The sequence below is a fragment of the Polyodon spathula genome, chromosome 21 (genome assembly GCF_017654505.1).
Source record: "Polyodon spathula isolate WHYD16114869_AA chromosome 21, ASM1765450v1, whole genome shotgun sequence".
Classification (NCBI taxonomy): Eukaryota; Metazoa; Chordata; class Actinopteri; order Acipenseriformes; family Polyodontidae; genus Polyodon; species Polyodon spathula.
This window is the reverse complement of record NC_054554.1, coordinates 18,757,421-18,770,166: the sequence shown is the minus strand read 5'-3', so window position 1 is coordinate 18,770,166 and position 12,746 is coordinate 18,757,421.

Below are 12,746 nucleotides of genomic sequence, written 5' to 3'. Positions count from 1 at the left end.
TTATTCTCCCTATCCAAGAGATCAGAAGATCTAACCATCTGTCCAGGTCACCCTTTACTGCCCTAACAGCTGGGAGTTTAATAGGTTTTTCAAATTAGGTGAGATGTGGACACCCAAATACAAGAACCCTGTTTGTGTCCATCTGAAGGGGAAGTCAGTTAAAGAAGCCAGATCGCCAAAATTACCCAAAGGTATAACCTCTGATTTATTGTAATTAACTTTGTAACCTTAAAAAGAGCCAAATATATTAATTAAATCCGTTAAGGCTGGAACTGTTGTTTCAGGCTCTGAGATAAATAATATATCATCGGTATACAGAGCTATCTTGTGAACTGTCCCTGATTTGGATCCCTTTTATTCCAGGGTGGCTCCTAATGGCTTCTGCAAGTGGCTCAAGTGCTATTGCAAATAAAAGGGGGGATAAAGGGCAGCCCTGTTATGTACCTCTGCCCAGGGGAAATGGCAAGGAGTGTATGCCATTTGTCAGCACTGAGGCCATCGGAGAGTGATATAACACCTGGACCCATCTAATAAATGCATTGCCCAAGTCAAATCGACGGAGAACCTCAAATAAATACCCACATTAAACATGGTCAAAAGCCTTTTCAGCATCTAAGGATACCAGTAGAGCTCTCTGTTGGATGTGACAGGAATATTGAATTACATTAAGAAGACATCTAACATTTGGCCTGGTTTAATGAGACTCAGTAAAAACTCTTCCAGTCTTCTCACTAGAATCTTAGACAAAATGTTACTATCCACATTGATCAGCGAAATAGGCCTGTATGATGCACAATCATCTGGCGGTTTATTTTTTTTCAATAGTAGAGAAATATTAGTCTGATTAAGTGTGGGAGGTAAAAAAAAAATCCTTTATGTTGAGAATCTGAATACAGTCAAAGACCAATACTACATTTTTTAACTCTATCTAAGAGCAGTCTGGAAGTCAGAAAATAATCAATTCTGGAAAATGATTGATGTGGAGGAGAGAAAAATGTGTAGTTCTTCACTCCTGGATTCAGTTCTCTCCAAACGTCAGATAAATGTAGATCCCTACACAGCTCTTTGTAACTTTAAATTTTCTTGAGGGAAGTTTAGAGGTCAGTGGTTTTTGGTCAACCTCGAGGTTCCGAAATGCAGTTGTAGTTCCCACCTATAACAGGGTAAGGCAAGGATTCTGAGGATCTATCTCTTAACAGCCCTGAATAGAAGTTTCCTTCAAATGCATTAGGGGCGTGGATAGAGCAAATTAGAACATGATCTCCATATAGAAAGCCAGTAATTAAAATATAGCGTCCCTCTGAGTCTTTTAAAATTGTATATAAAGTAAAAGGCAAACGTCTGTCAATCAGGATAGCTACTCCCCTAATATGAGAGTTGAAAGATGAATAAAAAACCTGCCCTACCCAGTCCCTATTCAATTTGTCATGTTCAGCGTCAGTTAAATGGGTTTCCTGCAAAATGGCGACCTGGACATTTTCTTTTTTAAGCGAGGAGATAATCTTTTTCCGTTTGATTGGATGGTTTATTCCTTTAACATTCCAGAATATATCTTCATTACACTCATATTTAGTAACTAGTACAAATATTAATTGAAGGGCAAGGGAGGCTCTTCTATACACCACCACAAAGAATGACAAACAATTGCCAATAATAGCAGAAGCATAAATACGCAAACAATAAAACAGAAACTCTGAGTACTAACCCTCGATACATATACATAGGTTCCATTACAATGCATAGTAAACACAACCCACCCCCAAACGATGGGACAGCAGTGTACATAAAATCAAACCCAGGAAAACCATAAACCCAAACCCAAGAACTCGATAAAAGAAAAACATTTAACATAAATTCATACTGTATACAAGAAACGGGGCAAGTAACACAGAGAGCAAGCTGTCCACCAGAAGCGCAAAGAAACACCAGCAAGAAAAGAACAAATAGCAAGGGATGCAGAGTGAATCAGACACTCCATTTTCTCAGCCCCACCATCCCATTTGAGTTATTTAAACATTCCCCAACCCCACTCCCTAAACAAAAACATCACTGCGTTAAAATAAATCCTCTAATATGTTACCATCACTATTCATCTTGCGTAAAAAAAATAAAAGGGCGGTATGGTGGAAATAAACAGTCAAGTTTAATTGTAGTCGATCTCAAAATGACATAGCCTACTCCGAATATACTAGTTTCCAATTAGAGCAACTTTTATAACGGCATCGCAACCTTAATACACTACCACATCAGAGATGCTGCCGTGGACCGTATTCAGTATTTACGGCTACAAAACAAGCACATGTAAAGCAGCACTGTGTATTACATCACTTATCTCTCAATCTGCGTTGCAGAGTGATCATGAATGTCTGGGCCTCCTTAGGAGAGCTGAAATATTTGATGTTGTCTTGGAAAAACACCTTCAAAGTTGCTGGGAATAGCATCCTGAAACGATGTTCAGATCTTTGAGTTGCCCACAGATGTCGCTGAAACTCCTGATCTGTAGGCCCGATCGATTTTTACATGACCCAGTTTTGTCTCCAATCTGAGTAATTTATGTAACAAGGATTCTAAAAATTCAGTAGCCTGTCGACCTTCTATGCCCACAGGTAGACCGATAAGACGGATGTTCTCCCGTCTCCCCCGGTTTTCCAGATCATGACGTTTCACTGCCATCTCGCAGATGCTTCTTTCCGCCTCAGCTAATTTTGTTTCCATAGCTGACACTGTATCCTCTGTATTCGAGATGCGGGACTCAGCTTCACCTAGTTGCTTTGAATTGTCCTGGACTCTAGTAGATGTTAAGTCTAGTGTGCTTGAGAACTTAGAAAACTTGTTCTCCATCACTTCAGTAATGTTTTTTGTGATTCCACTTACGATCCATGCAGTATCAGTAACATCTCTGAGGCGCCATCATTGCATGTTCTCGGCTACCGGGCCCAGGCACTGAATTTTCTTACGACTTTCTTTTCTGGTAGATTTCGGTGCAGCTTCCCCCCCAGACTGGCACATTTCTTTAGATGACATGTTCACAGCAAACTTTCAGTGGCTTTAGTACAAGTTTTGCATAACTTAGACTGTTTAATATTAAAGGAAGGGATGGTGGCGGTAAGAGCTCAGCGGTTCTGCTCCTCTCAGATCAGCGTCATCACGTGACCCTCAACAGTTTTATTTAACAAATGAAAACAGCACATTTCTTTTGCTGAAGATTTACATTCATCTAAATCAGTATATGTGACCACTGGTCTGTGTCAACTAATAAAAAAAAAAAAAACAGCTCCATTACAACTTTAAAGTATAGGCATATAGTGACTACTACATTTAAGAAGTGCACTTTTTGTCATTTACTTTGACAAACTGTACTATGCAGATTTGTGCAAGTTTTAAACCATGAAGAAATTAATAGAAGGCAATTTAAAGTTTACCCAGCACTTCCAGAGGGGTGACTAAGTATACAATATACAGGTAGTGGGCACAATAATGAAACGCCAATGTGCTCCGTGGATGGGGGCATTGTCATCCTGGAGGACAGCCCCTCGGCAGGAAAGAAACGCTGCAAATTGGGGTGAAGATGATCACTCAGTACCATTAAGTAGCGTTTAGCATTGACCTTGCCTTCTAAGGGAATGAGTGCACCCAAACCATGCCAGGAAAATGTGCCCACAACCTTACGGAACCACCAGAACCCTTCACTGTTTCAATCAAGTACTCAGGGCTTAGAGTTCTTTAGGTTGGCACCACACGTGCACGCATCCATTTGTCGAGAACATGGTGAAGGATGATTCATCTGACCATATCACATTTCTCCACTGCTCGGTAGTCCATTGCCTGTGCTCTCTGTACCACTGGACACCGTTGCTCATGAAACATCAACAAGCTGAGCTGTCTTGGTCACTGAAGTTCCTGCCAAACGTGCCCCAACAATCACCCCTCTTTTAAAGTCACTGAGGTCACCTCTTGCAGATATGCTAGCCATAATTATAGACAAGCAGGCCTGTCCAGCATTTTTATACATAACCCTAAGCATACTGGGATGTTATGTGCTTAATTAACGCATGAGCAACACCTGTGTGGAAGCTCTTGCTTTCAATATACTTGGTGTGCCTTATTTACCCAGGTGTTTCTTATGCAAATGACATGTACTGCACTGTATTTTTATTCCTGTGGCACATCATGTTCTAAAAATAGATATTTCATGATTAACATAATATTTGTTAAAGTATAAAAAAAATAGCGTTGTCACACTCACAATTAATAATTTTTCCCTATAGTTATTTATTATGCAAAAAATTTCACAGAAACAACTCTGCACTGTCTGATAGAATTACCCTCGCCCCACACCTCCCTTCCACCACGCCAGGCAGGCTCATCCATGCAAAGATCTGAAACAGCACAGCAATGCCAAGAGACCAGGAACTGTCTTCAAACTGAAACTGGTCATCACTGGAAAAGAACCAGCTGAAAGAGGTTACATACACAAACCCTTACGCTCACATTTAAATGCCAAAGAGAAATGTAGAATGAGAAAGAGGCTGCAAAGGTCTACAAAATCAGAAATGGATTGCATGCTGCATTTTCAAAGCATTTACTACTTTTTTGAATGAGGAACATTTTCCCTAATGATAAGAAATTAGAAATAAACATCTTGAAAGTGCTTAAGGCATCTTGAATTGTTATTTTTGTTCAATTTAATAGAAGCTAATTACTAGGAGTGTAATGAGTCATCTGTATAGACTCCAAAGGATTGGTTTAATCAATGCACTGTATCAATACAAAATAGTACTAATACAAGGTGACTTTAAAAAAACACAGATTGTAGGTATACAATTTATTGAAAAATAAAACAGAGCGGGAGCTAGATATTGCTTGTGTCACTGAAGCTCATTGGAAGAATGAATTGTCCCTTTGGAATCTTAGTAGCAGCTACACTTATAATGTCACTGAGAGTATAGATCTCGCAGTCAGAATGTCAACGACAAAGCATTTGAACTGTTTAAACCACAACAGGCTATATAGAAACAGATTACGTACATTCATATCACGTTTCGTCTGTTTTGCTATTTAGATTTCATGATGTCTAATATGCTTACAAGTATACAGTAGCTACCTCTAATCAAGCTGAGAGTGTACTTTATTTTAAGGTACTTTACATTAAATACACTCTCAGCTTGAGTAGAGATAGCCACAAGCACCTACAAAATAAACACAGAAAAGCTCATTTCAAATTTGCACTGCTAAAATGCTGGTCATGAAAGAACAAGCAAGCTTAGAAGCTTAAAATCAAGTGTGGGATCATTTTGAAATGAAATGACAAAAGAAAATAAGATTGTTATATCACATGCAATTTGTAAAATATGCTACAAAGAAAATGCTCTAAAGGTCAGGCAAGTTACCAGATTGTGTTTTTGGATAAAATCTTAACAAGGCATGTCTTCTAATTTAAAGGGTCTTGTATTGATGTACCTACAGATAACACTGAAGAAAGCAAACAAACTGGACTGTCAAAACAGTTCTGATCAAGTACAGTTCAGAAAACACTGAAGGATGCAAACAAACTGGACTGTCAACACGGTTCTGAGCAAGTACAGTTCAGATAACACTGAAGAAAGCAAACAAACCAAACTGTCAACACAGTTCTGTTCAAGTACAGTTCAGATAACACTGAAGAAAGCAAACAGAGTGGACTGTCAGCACAATTCTGATCAAGTACAGTTCAGATAACACTGAAGAAAGCAAACAAACTGGACTGTCAACACAATTCTGATCAAGTACAGTTCAGATAACACTGAAGAAAGCAAACAAACTGGACTGTCAACACAATTCTGATCAAGTACAGTTCAGATAACAATGAAGAAAGCAAACAAACTGGACTGTCAACACGGTTCTGATCAAGTACAGTTCAGAAAACACAGAAGAAAGCAAACAAACTGGACTATCAACATGGTTCTGATCAAGTATAGTTCACAGAACTTAAACTATGACAAAAATTGCTGAATGTGAACAATTTTATCTCAAATGTAAATAATTATTTGCATGTATGTGTCATGTTTATTAATATGTATACTAGTAATGAAGATGACAATAATCTTTTTGTTATACAGTGATGATTAAGAATTGCATGTTTTTACAATTAACACATTTTGCATATAAAAAATACAATCCCATTCCTGGATTATACTGATGTACACAATGGAAATGTTCCATAATGGCGTATCTTTAAACTGTATTAAGTTAAAATATTTCAGCAGTTTATATTTTATTACAATTTTCTGTACTTGTTTAGCAAGTTGACAATAACAAAGACAAACAATGTTTCATGATGTTTTATTAGTTGTAGCGTGATGCGATTTAGAATTGCCTCCAAGCCGAAACCTGTGACTTTTTTTTTTTTTTTTACCATTAAATCCGTGTCGTTGTGAACCCTCCTACAAATTACCAATGCAAATAGTGCTGTTGAAAATATTCAAATCTCTGTTGCAAAAGCTTTTGCATGGATTTAAATTAAACAAACTTCTCGTTGTTCCATGTGATTCCAGGCAGAATATTGCAGATCACACTGTTCAAATAATGAGGAAGGGTTCCTTTCAAATCTTTAAAAACAAGGAAAGTGCCAAATGTCTCGAGGTTTTACACATGATATCAGTGTGAACTTACTTAGTGACAAAACTGGAACTAAAATATTAGAAAGCCGGTATATATTTCGTAGTTTGACTTAAACGGTCTTAGCATCTGGCAATACAAGGGCCTCAGCGAGCAAAGGACTCACTTGCTAGCTTTGAATGCCTTCCACCTGTGTTCAGATCCAGCTTGGACCCTCACAAAACAAACATACAATCTGGCCCAGGATTTAACCAACCCTCTAGTGTAGTGTGCGACTACCCTGCCAGGTGGTAGTCGACCTGCACCTTCCCAAACTGTTCCCAAACACGCTCCACTATCTGAGGGTGGAGTCGCCACTCTGACGGATGCGGACCCTTCCTGGAGAGGAGATCCGCTGCCCAGTTCACCACTGGGAATGTGCGTCACCCATAGGGACAGCAAATTCCTCTGAGCCCATGTTAATATCCTGAAGGCCATGCAATGCAACCCTGGGGACCATAGGCCACCCTGGTGGTTGAGATATGCCACCATTGTCATGTTGTCCATCTGGATCAACACATGTGCACCCCTCAGAACCAGGAGGAAGTGGTGGGGAGCAAGGGAGACCGCTTGCAATTCCAGAATGTTTATGTGCAGAGATGTCCAGTGGTCTGGCCAGGATCTGCATACTCCTCTGCCTTCCCAGATCACCCCCCAACCCAAGTTGAAGGCGTCTGTCGTCAGCACTTGGTGGTTTAACACTACTCCCATTGGCACACCCTCGCACAGGTGAGAAATCGTCCTCCACCAGCGTAGGGCTGCCGAGCACGCGTGAGAGTCAGCTGATGGTGTCTGTTGCATTTGGTGTTGAAGTGGAACGCACTGAGTCACGCTTGTAGTGGGTGCATGCAAAGCAGACCCAGCTGAATGGCCAGTCTGGTTGTGGCCATCAGACCCAATAGTTTCTGGCAAAATAGGAGGGTGACCAGCGAACCCTGTTGGAACATGAAGAGGCAACCCTGGATAGATGCAACTCTGTCGCCTGACAGGTATGCATGCATTGTACTGGAGTCCAGTCGGAGCCCCAAGTACATTGTGCACTGAACCGGTCTCAGCCCACTCTTTACATCATTGATGGTGAGGTCCAGCCTCGCCAGATGGTCAGTCACGATCGCCGTGTGGGCCACTGCTCCCTCTCGCGACTGGAAACAGATTACCAGTTGTCAAGATAGTTTATTACTCTGATCCCCTGCAGCTGCAGGGAGGCCAGGATAGCGTCCACACACTATAAAACCATACGAGGAGCTAAGGAGAGGCCGAATGGCAGCACAGCAAACTCGTAAAAGCTTCCCTGAAAAGAAAAGCAGAGATACTTCCTATGCTCTGGAGAATGGGAACATGAAAGTATGTGTCCCGTAAGTCCACGGTGGTGAACCAGTCACCTGGCTGGACGGACTGGAGAATGTGATGATGAGTCAGCATCTGGAACCTTCTTTCTTTTAAGAACCCATTGAGGAGTCTAGGATGGGGAAAAAGCCTCACTGATTGGGTACCAGAAAGTACCTCGAGGGGATGGGGTTTATGAGACAAATGGCTCGGCAAGGCAGCCAGTTTCTTCAGAAGTTCCGAGGCCTGGAGAGGGTCTGTCACGAAAGTATTCGTAATACCTCATAAGGGAGGAGGTCCCAAATGGAACTGAAGTGTGTAACCTTTTTGCACGGTGACGAGCACCCAGGTGTCCGAGGTGTAAGCGTCATTACTGCAGCTGTTGTGCCAAAAAGGAGGTCTGAGGCTGCCAGCCTTCAGGGGCCCTGCTTGGGCTGCTGAGGCTGCGGCAGGGCAGCTGTATAGGGCACTGGCCCTGAAAACGCCTCTGTGATGCTAGTGTGTGGGCTGGCCACGTCCTGCGTTCCCTTTGCCTGCTGGGTAGGCCCGTTTTTTTTGCTGCTGGTGTGCCTTGTAAGCGATCCCATAGGTCACCCAGCGGAGCTGTAGGGACTGAAACTATGCTGGTGAGGAGCTCGCCAGCGGTTCAACCTGCCCGACATGGAAGCGCAGAGAGGAAACAACGCAGCCACCTGTCGGGACGCCTCATGTTCCCGGTAGGATCTCTGCAAGATCTCTTCCACTGCTGGCCCAAAGGTATGTCCTGGGGATATAGGCACATCTAGCAGCGTGGCCTTATCCGCATCAGGAACTCTGGCTTGTGACAGCCACAGCTGTCTAGGAGCCACAGTCAGGCTAGCCAGGCTCTGGCCAAGAGCTTGCCCTTGGAGACCGGAGATCTGCAGCAGCGTGCTGGACAGGAGACGTAGCTCCGTGGCCACTGTCTCAGGGAGCGGGGCCTCTTGCAGTACACCATCCATATAGGCCATGAGCACATTCGGCTTGTTTGACAGGCAAGTTGCCTGTGTCTTTGCTGCATACGCCCGCTTGAAATGCGTTTCCATCACCTTGCATTGAGGTTTCGGGCACGCTGGCCAACTCACCCACTGGCGGGACCTTAACCAGGGCCACGATGGTGGAGTCTACTGGGGGGAACCCTGCTAGGCCAAGCTTTTCCGCACCTTCTAAAGAGGTAAGCGGTGCGGCATGCTGTAACACTCAAGGACCTGAGGCCGGACGTTCCCAGGAGGAGCGTACCTCCTCCTTAAAGTCTGGGAAGGCCAGGAACTTTAAAGGGCATCCAAGGGACCTGCAGGAAGGCTGCAGCATGTCTCATAAGTGCCGAAACCGAGCTAGAAAACGGGGGAGGACTGGCTTCTGAGGCTACCTCAAAGCCAGGTTCTTCCTCAGCCGGAGGTTTGAGCTCCCCTCCTATCTGCATGTCAGAGGAGAACGAGGCCTCATCCCCAGAGGCTGCTATAGAAAGCATGTCCTGTTGCACCAGCAGGGATGCCTCTTCCCATCCACCCTGATCTCCCCTTGGGGAGGGGGGGGTGGGTATGGCAGGTGGGGCTGTAACGGCTCCAGGACTGCGGCCAGAGCTGCAGGTGCCTGTTTGGCCAAGAGCTCCACGACCTGGGCCATCTGGGCTTTGAGGTCCATAATGCCCCTCGCCTGTCTCGAGCTCTTCACCCTTCTCATCTGCAGAGATGGGGAGCGGCTATGGGAAGCCTGCACATTGGGGATGTCCAACAGGGAGTCATGGGACAGGACATGGAGGAGGGGCTCTGGGGTTCCACGAGCAGCAGACAGTCCATCCTCAGAAGATGCGGAACTCACCTTCGTGGCTCTCCAACCTATTTTCCTTCACCCGGGGCTGAAAAGCGGTACAGATGCTGCAGGCCACGTCCCTCTTGAGGGTGAAGGTGGCATGTTGGATGCCCAAACACCACGCACAGAGGGTATGTTTATCCTTCTGCAGGATATTTGCATTGCAGGATGTTCAGGGGTAGAACCCTGACTTGCCTGACATGGGTGTGGCGTTCTGCATCGGCTGTGCACCGTTTGCACTGCACTCAAGCACCGATTAATAGTGCGATAGTGTGCACTCACCCACTAGTGCTGTAGCAGAGGATACTAAACACCGTGTGCACTGAGTACCATGCAGCACCGTGCGCTAACTCAGTAGCAGTGGCCAAGTTCCATGTGCACTGTGCAGCAACTGTGTGTTCATGCACTAAGCAGTGGGCACTGCATGCACAGAGTACCAAGAGTACTATGTGCACATGCACTGTGCCTTGCCGTGCTGTGTCTGTGCACTGACGCTGAAGCGCTGGGCACTGTGTGCCCTCTGCAATAAGCACCTTGCACACCAAGATACCGAAGTACCAAGGGCTATGCGTGCACTGTGGTACCGAAACACCGGGGGGGCTGCTATGCAAATGTGCCTACCCTAACCGTGCGGTCATACACACCTGGTTCAGCATGTATTGTGTTTTTTTACAAGGCCCAACTCACCGAGGTTGGCGGGTCTACTCGACAGCAGGGATGTGGCAAGGTCTAGCCCTGAGGAGGAGAGCACGGCTGGAAGACTCACACAACAGCAGGGATACGGCAAGGCCTAGCCCCGTAGACGAACTGTGTACTCTCAAGAAAGAAATAGACAACCACTGACACAGGCAGTCACTCACACACAACAGACAGATAACAAAGAGCGTCCTACCATGCAAGCAAGGAGTCCACTGAAAGACAGAAAGGTGAAAGGCTCAGTCTTTCCAAAGTCATTGAATCAGGGAAAGCAGTGAGCCAGCTTTCAACACGAATGCAAGGAAAATACAAATCAACTAGTTTCAACTTGAGAAACTCTTTTCTATCAAGACACTCAGCTCAACATAGAGGTCTTACCATACCTTTTTGAGAAGGAAAAAGAGAAATGACTTCCTCAGGATGACAGTTTTAATCCCTCTGTGGGCAGGACCAAGTGCATCACCCCAGGAAGGGGACTATCGGCAGATCTGGTATAGAGAGCTCAGCGATACCTACCCAATGGGCAGGCATATCCCATACATAAAGTTCGTTGTTGGTCGTCTTCGAATTGAAAGGGAATTCCTTGTCCAATTGTGAAGAAAGCACCTTCTTTAACACAAGTTATTCAGTCTACTAATAATCAGGGGTATTTGGAGGCTTTATGTCCAACTGTCCGATCATCTGTCTGTCTGGAATGTTTTACATAGAGTACCAAGGAACAGATTACTTACACAACAACCCCTTATATGCCCCCTCCATTGACCCTTAGGTTAACAAGTGCCCTCCAATGCGCACATGCAACACCGTTTCCCGTTCGGGTCTTTGAGTTTGGGTACTGTAGCTCTGCCCCTTTTCTAGATGGCCGACTTCCACCTAACCCAAGGAATAAATTGTAATGACATTTAGTCCACGGTACTATGTTCCCTTTACACAGCGCCCTCACAGGTCGGGAGGGAGATCTAACACCAGGAATCATTGGATCTCTGTCACCAAATACCACAATACTTTGCACGCAGTGAGGTGGAAGTCTTCCATGAAAATCAACAGAGTCAAGTATCTTGTTAAAGAGAATATATTTTGAAACACCATTTCTAATAAACTGCAATATTATTGGCTGAAGCAATTGTAAGTGAGGCTGGGTTTTCATTGGATAAATATTAGTGTGTGCTCCCATTGGCTAGAAAGTTTGCAGTGTTTTCAGCACAGTGCAAGATTGACAGTTGGAAGTTTGGCTATTTGTTGGGAAGTTTGCAGGGAAGTTCGTCTGGATGATTGGAAATTTGCAGGTCAAGCACCAAGCAAACTCTTCACACTAAAGCCTGTACAGCCTTTCATATTAGTGAATTGACAAATTAATTAATGAATTATTAGATGAATTAACAAGTAAGTTTATGAATTATTGTACGAATTGACAAATTTATGGACGAATTGCTGGAGAAATGGACCAATTCATGAATTGACAAACAAATTGACAAATTAATTGATAAATTAATGGCTGGATAGTTTTGGCACAAATGGCGCTCCATATATATTTCTTGTATATGTAGCCTTGTGGACAGGCTGGCTTGTAGTAGGGACATCAGACCCAGAAGAAACATACAGTACTGTGAGGTGAAATGGTGAAGGAGCTTACTTTACTGCAAAAAAATGTTTGACACAACAGTGCTCACAGACACAAAAACTGACACAAACTAAACAAACCGAGTCGGACATTCCACAAACAAGTAGCGTGATAGTCCTCCAACACGAAGTAGCAATTGCTATTATTTAAATTTTTTTTTTCCTTCTCACACCCATTCTTTCTTTCTGAACAAACAACCCGAGAGAATGAATTGTGCAACTATTTATACAGATGTGCTGGGATTCAATTACTAATTCATTATTCACTTGAACCCCAGCACATGAACTAATTTGTGCACTCCCCGTGCTCACATATTAAATTAATCTTTTTGTTTAAATACAACTATATGTTTTAAATCACTTGTGCTACACAGACCCATTTATGTCCTGTGCACCAATACCTATACACCAACATTAACACACCACTCGCAACATATAACACAAAATACATTCTATTTTTTGCAGGTCATAGACCAGTTTGATATTTTGAACTCTAGTACCCCTAAAGCTAAAGGATGCAAGTCCCCAATCAGAGATATAAACTGGGAAAAAGTTTCAGACTTTCTTAAAAAAACAAAAGCTTACTTGCTTTCTTTGAAAACACAAGATGGTACACCATTATTTGTCTCTAACAGGTA